The 19979-nt window shown below is 49.3% G+C and overlaps 1 protein-coding gene across 8 annotated transcripts in view; it reads right to left on the minus strand.

Annotated features, from left to right (window-relative positions):
* Positions 1-19979, minus strand: part of Mical3 (microtubule associated monooxygenase, calponin and LIM domain containing 3) — a 205026-nt gene that overhangs the window by 49313 nt on the left and 135734 nt on the right. The gene's annotated exons all lie outside the window — the stretch shown is intronic.

Genomic DNA, 19979 nt, shown 5'->3' on the forward strand with positions numbered 1-19979 from the left:
CTTTGCCCACCCAGCCCTGGTCAGAGGCCCCTTGTTTATTCCACAGTGTGCCTGCTGTACCATGACACCACACAGGTACACCCAGATAAACCCAGGTCTGACCCTGACTCCACCAGGGACTGGCAGTGTCGGAACATGGTCCAATAATGGAGTCATGCAAGAAGAATTCTGAATGCTTGTGAGAAAATGCCAAGAAACAAGACAAGAGTCTTGTGACCTTAGTTTCTTCAAAACAAGGAATTGTTCTTAGAATGTGTCTTCGTGTGTGCCCCTCTCAAGGGTAAGAGGTAGAAGTGAGTTTACTTCCGATCACTCCTCACAACTGGCTACTGTTATTGTTTATATGCTTCTATGGAAAATCGTATGTGTTTTTCCTGTGTTTCCTATGTGCAATTTGACCTTGTGATGGTATACAGTTTGAACTCATGAGAACTTACTTATGTGACTTTTCTTAACCCTCAGAGTATAAATCGTCTGATGCTCTGAATAAAGTTGGCTATTGCATGAGATTTTAGTCGGCCTCATTTTTAGGCTCCATTCTCCCAGGTCCCACTGCCTCTATAGAGGTGAACACGGAAGAAAGATCTTAGAAAAACTGCAATCTTCTCAAAGTCATACCCTGGTCTGTGGACAGGATGATGCCTGCTTCCTATGGCTGGTATGGATGTGAGGGTGCCAACTCTGGACCCCAGCATATCAGCTAGCACCTTCTTCTCCCACAAGGCAGCATTCTGCAAATACGGATGAAAACACATACCCGATGCCCAGTAACGTTGGTGCATCCCTGTGGTGCGCGGTCACACCCAGGAGTTGATCTCCACTTCACCCTGGACCATAAACTCGGTCACCCAATAGAGACAGAAGGGAGAGGTGGCAGCCTGGGCTAGATGCACACACACTTGTGCTTTAAGATACAAAAGAAAAGGCAGGAGCAGGCTGGCAAAGCGGGTAAAGCACTCTTCACAGCATCCTGATGACGTGAATTCCATCCAGAACACAGGCAGAGGTGGAAGGAGAGGACCGATTCCATGAAGCTGTCCTCTGCCCTCTGTATGTGCATCGTGGCACATCCCCCACGCCGCACATACACACAACAATAATAAATGAAGTTGGTATTCTGTTTTGTTTTCAAACAGCAAAGACAGAGCCCAGGTGAGAGAGGGTCAGGAATGACCACAGGTTCCTGCGGTTCTAAGTGCCAACAGATAATACCGGAGGTTTTGCATGCAGTCCCACACCAACCCAATTGGGGATGACAGGTGTCTTCTCAGGCAGACCTGAAACAGTTGAGCAGCTCTGGTATCCTGACTAGCTGTACAGGAAATGCTTTGAGGGCTGGCACTTCCGTTGTGTACAGCTTTTTTTTTTTTTTTTTTTTTTCTGAGACAGGGTCTCTAGCCCAGGCTAGCCTCAAATTCACTACAGCCAAGGATGATCCTCCTGTCTCCCAAGTGCGGGGATTAGAGGCATGTGCCACCCTAGCTGGTTCAGTTGATACTGGGGATTGAACGCAGGGCCTCATGCATGATGGGCAAAAACTGACCTACAGCCCCAGCCTGTGTTTTCAACTCTTTTGCCACGGCACGGGAGGGTTTTTCTACAAATACAGGCAGGTACAGGGTTCGGTCAGCACGTCTGCTGCACTCTCTAGGTTCTCCTACAGTAGCAGCATCCAAGGGGACCAGAGAATCTTTACTGAGGAGCAAGATCTGACGCTAAGTTTGCTAATCCAGGCAAGAGTGTTCTGATGGGATCTGACCACACATCCCTGCGTTTACCTCTACTAGTCTGCTCACCCTCGGAGAGAGAGAGCGCATCACTTTAAATACCCTGCTCCATTTTCACTAAGTTTACAGCCTTGAAAGTATAAGCTACACACACGGCTCATGCGGGTGTCGGGGAGCTACGTGCACAGACTACAAGAGATGGGCAGCAGCTAGGCAAGTAGATCCCATTCATTCTCCAGAGCAAAGCTGGCTGCCCAGGCCTCAGGAGGGCACAGGCTCCCAGGCGCTGCTTCATCCGATCTTTCTTTCCTCATCAACACCCCCCCCCCCCCCCCCCCCGGCTTCGCATGATAAACACCGGCAAGCAAGCCGAGGACTCTCTGACCACACTCAGTGGTACTTTCTCAGCATGAGCCTGACAACTGCTCTTACATGGAATAAGCCTCCCAGGAACTAATATGGAACAACACCAGTATTTCTTCTAGAGGGGAAGACAAACTAACCCTCTGTTCTAACCCCAGTTCATCTGTTCTAACCCCAGCAAGTTCAAGGTGGAGTGAGCAGACATCCATGTGGAGACACTGGAGAAGCAAAGCAAAGTCACATTTGTGGTGTGCTGGGAACTCTTAGAACCTCAGGAAAGATGGCGGATGAAAACCCTTTCCATTCTTCCATAGACTTGTGGACAGCATGTCAGGTGTACGTTATGAAGTACTACAACAGACGCATGCTCGTGGAGCCATGAGAGTATCTAAGGCAGCAGCGTCGTGTCCTGGGTATTCAGGTCTGCTGAAGGACTATGTAGTCAACTGGCTTTAGTAAAACACTCTGCAGGGCTGGCACCTCACTTTGTAAACTGAGTAACTGAAGTCTGCAGACACCTCGGTGCCTGAGGTCACACAGCTTGTGGCGGTGGGACTAAGGCTTGAACTTTAGGAGGACAGCAGTAATTCAAGTGACCGCCATGCTGTCCCTGGACTTGGAGAGTCCCAGTCATCCCTCCCTTTTGAGGCTTCACTGTATTGTCGCCCTCTGGTTCTTTATACGAGACAACGTCTAGAAACAGAGAAGCCAGAGTCTGGCATGGCAGGCATTCTGTCCCCTGCCCGCTGTTATTTCTCTTGAGAGTATCCAAACTGCAGATGAATGGATCATCAAGCACCAGAACTTGGCACTCCAAGCCCAGAGCCCGAGGCTCTGGGGAGGAAGCTACGAACAACAAAAAGAAGCAGGCCAGAGTCGGAACTGTTCTGACCACTCACACCTCGGGCGCCAGAGGAAGAGCGAACGCTCTGCTAACCCCAAGTATCTTACTGGAGAGTTTGCAAAAGTAAGGGTGAAGGCCTGACGTCGTGGCTGGCACTTATAATCCCAGCACCCAGGAGGCCGAGGCAGGAGCACTGAGCTCGGGCTACACAGCAAGACCCTCTCTCAAAAGCAGAACCATCAAACAAAAATGAAGGTGAAGCTGGGTGTTACAGTGCAGGCCTTTAATCCCAGCACTTGGAAAGCAGAGGCAGGCAGAGCTCTGTGAGTTCAAGGCCAACCAGGCTACATAGTGAGACCCTGCCTCAAAACAAAACAAAACAAAACAAAACAAAACAAAACAAAACAACAACAAAAAAACCAGAAAAAAACAAAACACAAAGCAAAATAAACAAAAACAAAGGACAAAGTCAGGGAGAAGTAAAGGGCTGGGAATGCAGCTCAGCTGGAAGACCGCTTGCTGAGCATTCATGAGGCCCCAGGGTTCAGTCCAAACAGCAGAGAAACCAGGTGTGGTAGCAGACCAGAAATTCAAGGTAATTCTTGCCTTTATAGGGAGTGCAGGCTGGCTTGGGCCAGAGACCCTGCCTCAAAATCAACCAACCAACTCATCCACCCACCCAGAAACAATAAGATGGAGGGAGGGGCGCTGTCTCTGCCCAGTGCCGAGCACAGAGTTCTATCTAGCTCACCCGAGGCAAGGGACTTCTTAGGCGGGGAATCCCAAGTATTAGGTTTCATGGAGGCTCAGTTTTCCCAAAGGCAAGATGACATTCAGAGTGTACGGTAGGTACCCAACACTCTCAGAATGCCAAAGTGGGATGCACATTTCCAGCTCACAGCCTTGAGTGCCTTAGCAAGCACAGTGTCATGAATCAAGGAGATGAACATCCTTGATTCTCTGTCCTGACTCACTGACCCAGGAGCTATCAGACAGGCAGATGCGAGGAACACAGAAGAGTGGTGTAGGCCTTTGTGGTGGTGGTGACATCATCTTGAGACTAGAACATCCCCTCCCATCAACACATATAAGCCCCTGGAAGAAGGAACTGCAGGAGACAAGGGATGAAAGTCACCAGCAGGCAACACTGGCATTTAAAACACTTCACAGCTTGCCAGCCAGTTAGGCTGAGGCAGGAGGACTGCCTGGGCCAGGAGTGCCCGAGTCACACGCTGAGACTGGATCTCTAAACAAGCTGGCAGGGGCTGACCCCAGAAGGTAAGGCAGAACCTTCCTTGTCAGGAGAGCTGGCCACCTGCCCTCCACATCACTCTTCCTAAGAGTGGCCACCACGCAGGGACTTCGCACGAGAAGTGTAATGAAAGGCCTGGAATCAGTTCCAAGGCTGTCTCTAAGTCAGGACAAGCTGATCTCGGGTCACAAGGAGGCCAATTACAGCCTCATGCATACCAAAAGAAAGAGCTCCCAGGATCTGGTTGCATCCTAAATAGGAAAAAGGCCCTGGGCCTGACCTGAGGCTCTGTTTTGGAACAGTCACTGCCCACAGGAGTACCATCCATCATCCCCCAAGCAGCCTTGCTTACAGGACAACCTGCTCTCAGCTGATGTGCAAGAGCTGCCAGAATCTTTTAATTGTGGCTGTCTGATTCACACGGAGTGCGGGGCTGCAGACAGGCTTCAGTGTGCTGTTCCCAGGGCCACAGGGGCACCTGCGGGTACCACACAAGACATCTGGAGGCTTTCTCTTCCTCCGTCTTGAGTTCATTTCTGGCCCCCTTTCCCAATTCCTTTTCCTTCTAGTTAAACTTCACCAATACACCATTAACAACTGCACCTATTTATGGGGTACAGTATGATCTCTCCACACTATAAACAATGAGTAATTTCTACCATCTCAAACATTTAGCCTGTGTGTGGGGACCTTTTGGACCCTTCTCTTCCAGTTACTTTCCAATGAGATAATGTGGTGTAAACCATGGTGACATCCTGGCTGTAGAACACTTGGCCAGTCCCTCCGGCCTCATGGGTACTGGTGACCTAGTGTCTCTACCTTATCTCTCTCCCCTTCTGTGCTTTGGTAACTGTTCTATTTTATGTTTTAACTTTTTTTTTCTGCTGGGAAAACCTCAATAAAAGCTGAGTTTGATGAGATATAGGGACAAGGTACAGGGAACCAAGACAGGTCTTCCTTGGTGTCATCCTGCTCCACCTAAAGTAATGCCGGGATCTGTTCATCCATCCAGCAACTCTATCCATCTTCACAGATGCCGCTCCACCCCCAGCAAGCAGTGTCACAGCCAGCACACTGGGTCGCTGCACCAGAGGAGCCTGCTTTCTGATGGAATACAGTGTCACACAGCTTCTAGGAGGGACGGCTGACTCAGGATGTCAGCTGGAACCATGTTAAGAAGTGGCCCTGTGCTTTGAAAAGATTGGTCCGTCTGTGATACACTGGCCTGAAAAGATTGGTCCGTCTGTGATACACTGGCCTGCTACTTTGCCATTCAAGTAAGTCTCATTTCTTTTTTCTGTTTTGGTGCTAAAGATTGAACTCAGAGTCTGGTCAATAGAAAGCATTCTCCTGCCAACGAGACCCATCTCCAACACCCTCTGTTCCTTTTTATCAAAACTTGCTGGAGATCTGGGCTGAGACTTTTCTTTCAAAACCATGAGCTAGCCGCTCCAAGGCCCTCTGAATGTGTATCCACATGGTCTGAACTACCAGGTGTCTGGAGAGATGTTAAGGGCAGGAACTCCTGCAGAAAAAGCTACCTGGCTAACAGCATAGTCTAGACTCTATCCAGGGTGACACTGGTCACAGGCACCAGAGAAGCTGGATGCCTGAACTCACCACGCCTCCATCATTGCAAGGCCTCAATGGGACCTACACCTCAGTTTCGCTTCCTCCCTGTTCCGTCAGAAGGGACTCCATTTCCATTCTCTCCCAGCTCCAGTAGGAAATGTACGGTATTCTCTCATGCCTCCTCATACACTGGGATTTACAGATCAAGCCATCTGAAGTGTGATCATTCTAGAAGAGAACCACGGTGTGGTCATAGAATGCAGCCTGGCTCCTGGGCTCTGTCTCCTCTGGAATACAAACCTGCAGAGACAGCCATGTGTGCTACCATGGGTTTCTGGTCCCAGATGCTTGGGAGGCTGGGCAGGAGGATTACCTTGAGACTATGCAATCTTGGGAGACAGTGTGGGTAATATGGTGTGTGTGTGTGTGTGTGTGTGTGAGAGATAAAATTAAAATAAAAGATTCCCTATCAAAGCAAAACAAAATCAAAAGCCATCAGTAACAAGCTGCAGCTAGGCTCCAGTGACCAGCTGTGCTGGGCTGGTCACATACAGTAAAGAATCAACTTGGACATCAGTTCACCCCCTTTCTTGTTTTGGGCTAAGCTGCCTACATAGGGGTCCTGCTTAGCTATCTGAACCACAGAGCCAACAGCAGCCCACACGGGGCAGCATCTTGGCCTACAGTCCTGTAATAAAAGACGGTCACTCACTGCCTGGGACTTCTTCACCACGCAGGTGGCCAGTGTTCCTCTGTGTTCTTGGGAGGAGAGGGCTCAAGGCAGAGGCCCTCCATTGTTAACTGTGGTGTGGACCGGCTCCCTCTGTTCCTGTTTAGTCTGCACTTATCTGCCACATGAGCTGCCTGATGAGCTCACATTTGGGGGGAAGGGTTGAGACAAGGTCTCTCTGTGTAGTTCTGGTGCCTGTCCTGGAACTCGCTCTGTAGACCAGGCTGGCCTCGAACTCACAGAGATCCGCCTGGCTCTGCCTCCCGAGTGCTGGGATTAAAGACGTGCATCACCACCGCCGCCCGGCGAACTCACACTTTTTTTTACCTGTCACAGCTACTTTCTGATCCCAAGAGTGCAAGCATTGAAGCTGTCAGTGGAAGAGAAAACTTCCCAGGCACTGGCCCAGCAAAGCGACTTCTGTGCACAGCTACCCTCCAAAGCCAGTGGTGCTTCTGAGAGGCAGGCAGAGGGATAAGTGTTTGCTGAGCTACCTCCCACATCAGGCAGGACAAGATGCCATCTACCATAGCCGCTGAGCTGTGACCTCGTAAGCCTCTATTGCAACAATGGGCTGAATGTCGCTTCTATAAAATACTAAGACCAGAAATGTCCCAGATGTAGGGTTCATTGTCTGTCTGTTTTTGGTTCACATATAATTAATTATCTTGGGATGATAACAAAATGCATTTACGATTTATATTTACTTCATATGCATTGCTTAAGGACACTTTGTTTGATAGCTTCCGTAACTCTGTGTGTGATAGTTTCTTGGTACATGATTTTCCACTCGTTATGTTTATGCTTATAAGGTTCTAGAATTTGGACCAGTGTATGACATGAAGGGTTCCAGGTCTCAGTGATGTTAAGACTAACTGCCCAGCAAGTGTTTTAAAGCTAGCACGTTTCCACTCACCCAGTACAGCATGGAATGGTTTGGGGGAAGGTGATACTGGGGGTGGAATCCAGGGCCTTATACTTGGTAGGTGAGCACTCCATCACATACCTACATTCTCATTCAAGGATGGATTTTTGTTTTTAAAGCCCTGGCTGTCTTGAACTAGTTATAAAGACCAGGCAAGCTTCCAACTCGGAGATCTGCCTACCTCTGCCTCTTGAGTAATGTTATTAATGGTGTGTGCCATCATATTTGGCAAGGAAGGCTTTTTTTTTTTTTTTTTTCCAGAGCTGAGGAACCGAACCCAGGGCCTTGCACTTGCTAGGCAAGCGCTCTACCACTGAACTAAATCCCCAACTTAAGGAAGTCTGTTTTAACTACCCTTTATACATGAATTCTTCATTTGGGGTAACTGCATTTTGTTTGCTTTGATTCTGTGAGACAAAAATCTTGCTACATATAGCCCAGGCTGACCTCAAACTGTCCATTTCCCAGCTTCAGCCTCCTGAGGCCTGGGACTACAGGCATGGGCCATTGCATTTGATGGAAAGACTGTGGTTTTATTTTTATTTATTTATCTTTTTGTTGAAGTAATGTCTTACTCTGTAAGCCTGGGTGTCCTGGAACTTGCTTTGCAGAGCAAGCTAACCTAGAAATCTGCTTGCCTCCCTACTGCTGGGATTAAAGATGTTTATCACCAGGATTGGCATAAAACAAAACAAAAACCAGACTCATGTATCCCAGGCTGGCCTTAAAATATGCAGCTGAGGATGACCTTAGACCTCTGGTCCTCTCATCTCTACCTCCCAAATGCTAGGATTACAACAGGTGTGCACCACCATGCCCAGTTTTAATGTGGTGCTGGGGGCGGAACCCAGGTTTCTTCTATGTTAGGCAAACACTGATAACTGGGCTTCATCCCAGCCCCTATGTCTGACTGGGAAACTGTTTTTATATGGGGCACTGAGAGAAGTAGACCTTCTGGATCCAAGGGGAAACTCAGATGTTTTGGAGATATGTGATTACCAAAGGAGCTGGAAAATTCTGAGTTAAATACAAATGATGGAGAGGCCGAGTGAGGAACCCCACAGGGAATAAATCAGCAGCGTACCCAGGGAAGCCACAGGGATGCCGCAGGCTGGAATGTGCCATCTCGAGAATGTTGAGGGCACTCAGTTCCTACCTCTCCCCATCACCAGCTGCTGTTGGGGGCTGAGGAGCTCTCTGTCTGCATGGTCTCATGGGGCTTAAGCTTGAGAAATGATGAGTAGTCTTTCCCATCATGATTACAGTATCTGGCCAACGGGAAAAGAAACGCTGGTACACATCACTATATCTGAGGAAGGCAAAGAGGCACCTTTCTAAGTCTAGAGCCGACTTTCCTCCATCAATAACACTCCGCGTGTGTATCAGGAAGCTCCCTTGAAAGGATGCTCCTCACGTGTTGTGGTAGCTCCCAGATAAATCTCAACTCGATCCATTAGCTAGGTCAGACTACAAAAGGACCACACGTTTGGTGGATGTTGGATGGGGGAGGTCGAAACACCAGGAATTGGAAGTGTTTGCTCTCAAATCTGATGAGGACTGCATCCTACCCTGAGCTCTTTCCCTTCCTTAGCTGGTGCCCACCTTCACGAAACTCAGGTAGGAACTTAAAAACAGTAATTCAAGTAGAGGGCTCTGCATGCTGTCTTTGCCTCCCAAACCAGTTCAACACGAGACCCACTGAGATCTGCACATCCCCAGGGAGGGAAGGCCTGCTCAACATGCAGGCCAAGGCCAGCCCTTCCCTCCTGCTTCCCAATTCTGTCCAAGCCCATTCTGTGAGCGGCTCTAACTCACCCTGTCAGAGGCTCTCATCCCTGTTACTCTCCCACTCACAGATGGGGTGGGCCCCAAACCACAGGCCCCGCTGGGGGGGTGGGGGGGTCTGGCCACTTCTGTTGCTCCTGGTGCCTATGAGGACATGAGGTCTGATACTGATATTTTTACCCATGACTAGGGCATTTTTGACACCCCCAGTCCATGTCAAAGGCTGGTTCTGCCATAGTGCACATGTAGCTAGCTAGCTATATAGGCCCAGAGTAGATTTGGTTTTGATTCATGAAACTGATTTCTAACATCTTGGGATTAATGGATAGGTCAATCTGACCAAGGAACAAGTTCTAATCCTAGGACTGAGCAAAAGAGCGCTTCACAATCAATTAGACTGTGGGCTCAGTTTCCCCGTCCTGACAGGAACTTAAGGCGGCCTTTGAAGTAGCTCACACAGTGGTGCACGGACACCAGGAAGCAATGCAAACACCATGCCCTGGAGAAGGGCAAGGCCATTAGATAGTACAGAGGGCACTGGGGGAAAAGTGGGTCCCAGGGAAAGAGCAGGTCTGACAGAGTTGCTAACGGCTCAGGGGACACTCAGCCCTTTAATGAACACATTTAACTGCTTCGTCTGCCACAGTGAGTTAGTTCCAGGGGGCAGTTTGCATACTAGAAAGAAGCTGGACCAATAGTAACAGCAGGAGACGGTGGAAGGGCAGATCCATGACCAAGGAAAAAGGAAGTCTGTGCGGATGGGCTTTTCCCAGGATGCCAGGTTCATTTACTTGGTCAAGCTTTCTGTGGTGCCCATTAGGCAAGTCTTCCACCCTGAGCAACACCATAACAGGGCACTTTTGACTGCCCCCAGTCCATGTCAAAGGCTGGTTCTGCCATAGTGCACATGTTGACAGCTATACATAGTCCCAGAGTAGATTCGGTTTGGATTTATGAAACTGACTTCTAACATCCTGGGGTTAACGGATAGGTCAACGAAAGACTCTGAAATAGGTTCCAACACCTCTCTTTTCCCTTTTGTTCCCCTTTAAAGACACAGCATTTCATACTCAGCATTCTCGAGCCGAGTTTCTATTTGGAAAGGAATTAAAACCTCTTCCAGCAACACCCACGACTTCCACTTGATATGCATGCGTTATCAGTTATGTTTCTGTTTTCTGTGATTAGAAGGTCACCGGGGTTGGCCTGGGAGAGAACTGTTAGTGTCTAGGTTTCAGACAAGCAAACAGACTCTAAAATCTCAGGCCAAGGAACCAACAGTGCAGTGACTCAGGCTTTGGAGGGGCCTGTCCTGTGAATGCTACACAGAAGGAGAGGAGCGGGCACTACAGCTGTAACTCACTCATGTACTGACTCTAAAGAGGAACCCCCAGCTCTGGCAAATGGGCCAGGAGGTGACCTGGGGCACGAGAGTTGCGTACAGAGCAAGGACAGACTCACAGAGGTCTCAGAACAGTGAGTCATCCTATATCTGCTAGAATGGCAGGTACCGTACCGGGCTCCCCCCAGGTCAAACACAGATAGATCTAGTTTAATGTAAACCCTATTAGGAATTGTTTACACTCTTGGCATCACAGAATCAGCTGGTGACTTCACATTCTATCCATGCAGGCTGAAGAAGCAAGGCCAGATTTAGTCAAACACTTGCCCAAATTTAACTGTCTCCCAAAGAGCTGGCATCCAGTGCAGCTCAATACCCCTGGCTCACTGTGTTGTAGACGACAGTCCTGCACTGACATGTCTCTGTCTTCTGGCGAGGAATACACCCCACTGGGCAACCCTGCCTAACCCCACAGGCTGCCTAGACCCTGGAGGGAACACATTAGCGAGCCAGTAGAACCAATCTAGATTCTTATGCAGCTTTTCTGCCACTTTCTAGAATCTTTACCAATGATAATCACACTTGATACCCTGAGATGCTTCTAGACAATCAGGACTTATTTTATTTAGCTCCTTGCTTTTTTACAGGAGACTTATAGGAGAGAGGAGCAGGGAGCTTCTCTCCCCGCTTCCCCCACAGATGGGAAACGGTGCAGGAAGGTCACGGCCGAAGGTGGAGTGGACGAAGGCACTGTCTTCAGACCTACGCTTGTTCTGCTTGGAGAACTGTAGCCTTTGAGGCTGTGGTCACACTGGGGATGAACACATTCTGTAGGTGCAGGGATAACCTATTGGGGTTCAGGAGAAGTGCAGCAGCAGTTCCGTTTTGGTTTCTAACTGAAGTGTGCTGTGTGTATCCTTTAGTACACAGTATCAGTGCAGGGCTCTGATTGGAAAATATGCTCATGCTTCACCTAGGAGTGGGCGGTCAATCCAGAGGCCCTGCTGTGGATGGTTCCATTCTATGTCTACCTTCCTTATTCCCACCTCCTCTTGTCCTCAGCCTTCTCCAAGGTGGACTATCATTGATGGCTTGTCCTCATAGGTAGTTCACAACCTGACTTCTTCCTCAGGGATCAACTGGTAACCATCTACAGACACTGGTCATTCCAACTTAGGCAAGAGGATGCTACTGGCCTCTAATGGGAGAAGCCAGAGATACTGCAGTGTACAAGATGGGCCCCCAAAGAACTAACCAGGCCAAATGTCCACAGTGCTGAGCTTGAGGAACCCTGGCTTAGCAGCGCTCTCAAATGACCTCTAACCTCATAAATACAGGTCCACCAAGCCATCTAGTTTGGGGTGTGCAGCAAGAACAAGAGTGAGCTCAGGGATCCTCCCCTACTGTGCTGACCCACGTCATCCAACTAACGGAAAGACAAGAAATGAGGAGCAGTCAACGGAGGCCTGCCATGCTTAAGAAAGAGCCTTTGGCTTGTGTCCAGAGACACCAGAGACCAATGCACACAGCAGTCCAACGCAGCACACCAAGACCATGACCCAAGCACCTACAAAAGATGTCTGGACCTCTGACCACCTGCAGCCCCACCCCACCTCACCTCACTCAAACACTACTACCCTTTGTCTAGGTCTGGCTTGTGTGGGAAGCCAGAGGAGGAATTCCAGGGACTGGAAGATGGATCTAGTCAACTGGTCTCCTTTCTCTACCATCTCTCAGGAGTGCCACGAGCCTGGTGATGAATGGAGAGTCCCCATATTTATAACAGGCCCTCTCACCACATCCAGGAGGGACTGGCGTGAATAAACACATCTTTCTCTATGTATTCTCAGCTGCTCCTCCGTTTCCTAAGTCCATTCTGCCTAGGAGCTCTGAGGTTCTCTGTTGTGGCACGTCTTTCCAAGGTGAGGGCAAGGCCATGCCTGTACATGTTCAGGAGACTTCCTGAAAACATCCTATGCCCAGCCATATATCATCCAACAGGATAAAACCAAAGCTGCTCACCGGGATAACATGGACACCCAGCCCAACATTGAGCAGATGGTCACATTAAGTACTATGAACCCAAACTGGTTCAAGCCTAAAGAGACTAATTCCCCGAGGCTGGGGTGTGATTCTATGGCAGAGTATGTCCTTAGAGAGCAGGAGACATAAAGGGCAATGCCCAGTGTACGTAAGTAACTCTGGGTTTGGTCCCGGATTTCAGCACCAAAACGTGAGTTTTGCAACTCTGGGGAGAGGTATCCTGACCACTTGGGAGTCAGGTGACAGCTGGAGCTGTGATGAGACAGCAGCCCTGGAGGGAGAGGTACTACACCCACCACCTGAAAAAAAGAGAATCCTCTTTTTCTCTTGCCACAGGTGATTTGCCTCAAACGTTCAGTACAGAAACATGGCCCTCCTTCCCTGTACTCCAACAGCACACAGACCAGGGAGAGTAATGTTTCTTAAGGACTGAATGGTAGTTGTAAACCATCACTGGAACTTTTTAAACAGGAGGGTACATGGGTACCACTTGTCCAGCATGGGTAAAGTTTTAGGTTCCATCCCCAGCCCTGGAGAAGTCGAATGAGAGGCAGAGAACCAGAAGTGAAGCCAACAGGTCACAAGCCTGCTGGCGTGACAGGCTTCCCCTGGGCTGCACACTGTTCCAGTTACTGCAAATTCTACAGCCTTGGGCTTGAGTATTTGACATGACTCCTCCTCACACTCACAGGTAACCAACAGCTCTGATCCTTCCCTTCCTCAGTTTTACACATCAGTAAACCTTTGTTCTTTTGTCTTCTGACTTCCCAGTGCTGGGAATCACTGCTAAAAAAAAAAAAAAAGAAAGAAAGAAAAAGAAACGAGACCCATGTATTTCCTGTAATAAAGAAATACATCCTTGCTGACTTACGGGGTGGGGGTGGGGGCGGCATCCACGCCTTCCCAGAAATCCCTGTGCAAAGCTCTTGCCTCATGTGACCAGAGTGTGAGATGACAGGGTGGGGACAAAGGGAAGCTGCGTACACAGTGGGCACACAGGCACATCCTGATCATGGTTCCTTGGCTACACGGCCCTGCTTCTGTGCCTACAGACCAGTGTAGGGCTTAGTGAGCATACATAAACTATCCAGACAGCGCCTAGCCATGGCGCTGCCGTCACCTTTATGTGCATTCCTATCCCTCTACCTCATTTTACTTTCACTTTTTGAGATAGAGTTTTGCTACACAGTTGGTGTAGTGCTGGCCGTGTAGCCCAGGCTGGCCTCAAAGTCACAGCAATCCTCTTACCTCCACTTCCTGAATGCTAGATTACAGACATACGCCACCACGTCTGGTTTAGTGATCATTTTCTTTTCTATCTTTTTTATCTTCATTGAATTTTTGATGGTACTGGGGATGGGCTCTAGGGCCTCCACCACTAAACAATTACTCTGTCACTCAGCTGTGTCTCTAGCCTCCGACTTTGTTTTCTGTGACCCAGTGTGACAGGTACACCGAACAGTGTTAATCGTGGAGGAAGACACCAGGGGTCAACACACCTCCAAATTTTCTCCAGGGCTTCTGAGGACCATCTTTCAGCAGGAAAGCTGCAAATATAGGCACCCCTTTGCTAGGGGGTGCGGAACCCGAACCCAAAGACTGCTCCAGGCTCCTGGCAGTGTACAAACAGGAAGACTGTGGCTTTGGCCTTGTGCACCGTTAGTCAGTCCCCTCCCCCACAGTAGTATGGCTGATTCCGGAGAGTCCACAGACTCATGCTAGGACTGCCGGGAACCACTTTTCTTCCTGTGTCCCAGTGTCAACTCCCCAAAAAGATGAACCTCCAGAAGGAAGCTGACAGCTCAGTCCTTCTCATCAGAACCGACTCTAGGGGAGAGCATTTGCCTTCTGAACAGACCCACCAGCCTGGTCCCCAGGTGGCGGAAGGTGGAAAAGAACCCGCACAGCTGTCTCTCTAGCCTGTTTTTCTAGATTCTGGCAGTTCTAGAAAAGAAGGGAACAAGCACACACAGGCTGTCATAATCTCCTTTCAAGACGCCGATGTTGCTTCTCAGAGATGTGCTCCCTTTTCCAAGGTTCCAGTTAGTCCGAATCACAACTCTCATTTCCAATTGGAGCAGATCCTGAATGCCAAGGGGATTCTCCTAGAACTTTCTATGAATACCTGTCATGTGTTCATTGAAGAAAAGCAAGGCCCACTGAGTCCCAGCACTGTAATTATTTTTATATGGAGGAGCACCTGTCACCAAGGTTACCCTTCTCAAAGAACGAGCCTCTGAAGAGGTATGCTAACAACGAGTGTTCACCCTACCAGCCAGCCAGCCTTAGAGTCTCAAAGGTACAAGGACAGTGGGTTCTGGTAACAGGGACAACTGAACGAAATTAACTAAGGATGAAAAATCACAGGTGACAACATGCGAGGAATCAGGCTACATTTCCTATGCAGTATTTGTGACGAAGAGGGACTATTATTCCTGGTGTCTCACCGAGTCACAAAAGGAGGAAGGCAGTCACTTACAGGTCACGGTGGGCAATTGAACACGATAAACGTACAAACAAAAAGAACTAAGGACAGAAAAAAGGTAAAGCGGAGAAACAGAAGAGGCCAAGAAGAGGCCAATAGAAACCCTGACTCCATCTCTACAGACCCCACCGGCAATTATCCCAGCATGCCCCAGAGTCCGGAGCAGGTCAGACCCGCAGCCCTGCATTCCTTTAAGTTTCCCTAAACCTACCCTACTACCACCTGAGAAGGGAGTAGACATTCACGGTTGGAGAATATTCTGCCTGAATTTTGAGCAACCACGTTGAGGGGAGAAAAACCAAAGGCAAGGCTGAGTTTAGTCATCGTGACTTAAGGCTTCAATGTTGACAGCAACTTAACCACTTGCCAACTGTCCTTAAAGACTCACTAAATGACCTCAGGCACTTTAAAAAAAATGTTTACAAACCACTTGTGCAAAGCTGAGAAAAAGATGGCCCAGAGGAAGTGAAAGGGAGATGGTGAACACGTGGCTGGTAACACCCGGAAGTAATTGAAGGTTGCTCCTTATGCCTAGAGGCCCGCCTCCCCTCTTCAGGTGTACAGCGGTGTTTTGCACAATCACCCTACACCCTCTGGAACTATGTCACAGGAGACAATGAGTGAGATTGTGAAGCAGGAGGCCTGCCCACATCTGGTAAACACCTGGGTGGGGACAGGTGCACCCAGCAAGCATGACGCAGCCTGGGTCTGAATGTCAGCAGGGCTCCTACCCCACTCTTTATGACTTATCTACTTGTTGACACTTGCTAGATGCTTGGCTGCATGTGAGCTGTGAGGAAAGGCCATGCTTGGCCTCCTGGGTTCTGGAGTTTTCTGGAAAGAGCTGGAATCCAGTCTTTCTAAAACTCCCTGCTTTGAAGTGAGGTACTGAGTGGATTCTTCTTATTCACACTCTAGAGGGCCGCATGTGGGGTTCAGATCCTGCAGGGCCCCATCCTGACCTCCATTTCATCATGACAAAAGAGAGTGGCCAACTTGTACAATCTGTCCTCCGTTCATGCCTGTGCTCAGCCTCTGTGCCAGGGGGTGTCTTAATTTGAAAAACTCTTAGGGAATGTATAAGGAAAAAAAGAACAATTTCAAGATGTTTCAGAAGTAAACTGAGTTCCCTTGGAGATTTTCCAGGATCTCTACAAGGGCTGGCACAGAGTCGCATCAACTATTGGGCAGATCAGCTCATGGTGATACCGGCAATGGCCTTCTTCCCCTTCCGACTAGGTCTGGGATGGTGAGGGCAGCTAATGGTTAGAGTCTGAAGATCATACACATGTATACTGCCTCTCCCTATCACTGGCTCCTGGCCAGTCGTTGTACCTGCCATCTCTCTCTTCCTTTCAAAAGCACAGGAACACTATTTCAGGGAGAAAGGAGCATGTCAGTGTGCCAGGGAGGGCCCTGGCCCAATGCACCACTCCACAGAGAAGCCTAATGTTCCTCAACTTCCCAGGGGCTGCTGGGTGGACAGATGTCAACAAGGAACAACACCCAGGCTTCCCAACAGGGTAAACTCAGTACAGAGTACTTCACCCAACAAGGTGCCCATTTTCGGTCCCTCTTGGCCTGTGCTCCCATGGCTGGCATGCTGATGGGTGTAAGTGTTCCTATTCCTTGGTTAGCAGTAGCGTGTGAGTAGGGCAGGCTGGCCTCTCCAGGCTTGAGGACGGTCCCACGACACTGGGCAACAGAACTCAGGAGCCAGGTCCCTCCTAAGACAGCTGAGGAGAGACTCCAGCTGTGGAGCAAGGAGAAAGGGTCCCAGTGTGACCTGTCAAGGATCCCAGTGTGACCTGTCAAGGGTCCCAGTGTGACCTGTCAAGGATCCCAGTGTGACCTGTCAAGGATCCCAGTGTGACCTGTCAAGGGTCCCAGTGTGACCTGTCAAGGGTCCCAGTGTGACCTGTCAAGGATCCCAGTGTGACCTGTCAAGGATCCCAGTCACCACCTGAGCAAGCTCATCTACAGAGAGGGAAGACATCTAACTGGTCCCAGTTCTGAGGACAGCACCTGGTGCTATCTATGTCTCCTTGGCAGACTTGGGTGTGGAAATTTATCCTTCATCTATCTGCCTAGCCTGAGGTCCCTCGGATGGCTCACTAAACAGGGGACACGTGGGTGAGGGGCTCTTACTGTTCTTTATTTACAGTTGCCGCAGAGCCAAACACCCTGCATCGTACCACACCCTGCACAAGGTCCTTCCTTTAACAGGACTCTATACTCTGTGGACAACCTGGTCCCCTTGGTCCCCTTAGCCATCCATGCTCTCCCTACGCTCAGCGTAAGTGAGGGCCCTAAGGAACAGTGGCTCCTACAGCGCATGCCCAACACCTGCCTGAGCTTCCCCTTTCCCATGCTCCCATCAGGAAGAAGAGAAAGAAAAGAAAAACTCAGAAACCTGAAGATTGTTTGGAATTTATTCTCTTAAATAAGAATGTAACATTTGTTAAAAAAAAAAAAAACAAACAAAAACCAAACCCCCCCCCCCAAAACCAAAAAAACCTTAAAGCACAACACCTTGGTTTCACAGTAATTGGCAAAAACAAAGTTACACAATTAAATAAAAAACTCACAAAGCAACACACCAAAAAACTCACAATAGCACAGATTAAAAACAAGGGCAAATTAAAAGCTTTAGGGAAGGTCAGAGAGGACAGGCAAAGTGTTCCTTGGCACAGCTAATCCTCCACTCTGGCTTCTATGTACCTTAGCTTTGGGCATTGTCTCCTGCCCACCTCCTGCCTCACCCCAAGAGAATGGTAGCGTGGTTAAAAGTGAACCCCTTACTTCACTGGCCCGTTTTCAGTGGCACAGAGGGCCTAAGGCGATCCCACTGTGCTGCAGGAAGCAGCCAGGCACAGGAAACGCTAAGACAGGGGTAGCAACACCATGCCAGTGGAGCTGGCAGAGCCCCCAGGTTGACATGATGGAAGTTAGGAGTCTGACTCTCTGGTCCCCCTACTAGCAAGACTACTGCCTGGCTGATGAGGAAAACCGATTACCTGAGTTTAGGGGTCTGTACCACCCATCTTCTGAGAGACCTAGCCCCAGGTCTATGCCTCCACATAGGACTGTGCCTCGCTGATGAGCTCCCTTGGAATGCTGACTAGGCTGGGGTCAAGCCAGGGCAAGCTTCCAGAAAAAGCTCCTATGGCTTTCAGATCAACAAGTAACTTTAAAAACAGTCTCACTGTTATCATTTAGGGCACAGTATATATAAATAGTATCTACCTATACACTGAACTTAAACGCATACACATATAGATACACGGATATACATACATAGAGAGTTTGCATACACGAATGTTCACTCAGTCCACTGCTTGGCTTTGGCTCTACTGGTTGGGTTGGGGAGGCAGGCAGCTGTTTCAGAGTGTCCCCTTTGCTGGGTTTTACAGCAGGCTTAGAAGGGACAAGGCCCTAGGAAGCCATGAGAGGATCCCTGACCTCCATATCAGGCAGAGTGGCATTCTTTGTAGCATGTGGCTATTCTGGCTAGTGTGGGCAGTGCCTGTGTTTCCTAATAGCCCACAGAGATCTACCCGTGGAAGCCAATGGGTACCATGTACCATGTAAAGAGTGTCTGGGGCCAGGGAACAGGCTACTGCCACTTGTAACTATAGCTTCTTCAGGAAAGACACTCTTCCTCACAAGGTGACTGGGGAGCACGCTCCTCCCACCCGCTCTCTGTCCTCAGCACTGCACATGTTCTAGACACTGGGCACTGGGAGAAGGGCTCTCTTCCCCTTCCCACCCACATGCCCTGTGCCTCACTTTTAGTTCTGTGTAATGGGATTCCTCTAACCAAAAAAGGAACCACTTGCAACCAAGGGCTCACATCTAAGAGAAACAGCCATCCCATCCTGGTTTTTCTTTGTTGTCTAGACGCTTCCTAAACTCCAGGCAGGTACCGTGAGGCCAGGGTAAGGAAATCTGTGCCAGGCCCACGGATCTGTAGCAGTGAGAAGAGGTGGCTTGGAAACAAAGCAGTTACAGGTTTGAGAACAGAAGGAGGAGTTCTATATTTAAAGCACATTACAAACAGAAATTCTATCAACAGTGTCTCAAACAGCGGGTCAAGCAGCAGCGGGAGACAAGGTTACCAGAGGAAGACAATGCGTTAAGTCGGGCCTATGCAGGTTACGGTGGGTTATACTGTTATGTGGGAGTATTTTTCTGGCTGTTTGTTTTTGCAACAGGACTAATTCTTGCCTAAGGGGAAGAAGAGAGCAGAGTGAAGGAAGTGAAGGTATGCAGGCCCAGGCAGGCATGCAGGGCCGCTGGCCACAGCCTGGCACTTCCTGCTCCTCCTCCACGGTGGGTTCTGGGGAGCACGGGCAGCCCCATGTGACAGAACAGGGACCAGGTTAAGAACCCTTCTGTGACACATTCTGGGAGCCTGAGGCACTGGGCTCTGTCTGAACCTTTGGGAGGACATTTAGTCAAGCACTCAAAGCTAGTGTGGGATTCAAGGAAGGTATTTCCACCACAGAAGAAACAGAAACCTATTGCATGGCAACTCTAAAATGTCCCTCAGAATTCTGTCCCCCTTCTCAGTCCTTTTCAAGGGCAAGTGCTACAGATCTGAGCATGTTCAGGACTCAGGGCTGTGATTTCCAAACCATGAGCCCGGCCTCACATTGCAGGGAGTCTCTGGGGTAGGGTACAGAGCCAGCCTCGCTCCCTTTGGACAGTCAGCCTGGGATACTTTGGGACGTCCTGTCACCCTCTCCTGCTGTTCTGAAAGCCTGTTCTACCTCAGGGCATCTCTCTGTTGTCCTGATTCCTTCATCACACTGGCAAATGCCATTTTCTCAGTGTTTTATAAAGCATTCTTCTCCTTAATTATGGATCCCTTAATTCTTTCGAGTGCCCTAAAAATATGAAACCCATTAT

The sequence above is a fragment of the Onychomys torridus genome, chromosome 3, assembly GCF_903995425.1.
Source record: "Onychomys torridus chromosome 3, mOncTor1.1, whole genome shotgun sequence".
In the NCBI taxonomy this organism is placed as follows: Eukaryota; Metazoa; Chordata; class Mammalia; order Rodentia; family Cricetidae; genus Onychomys; species Onychomys torridus.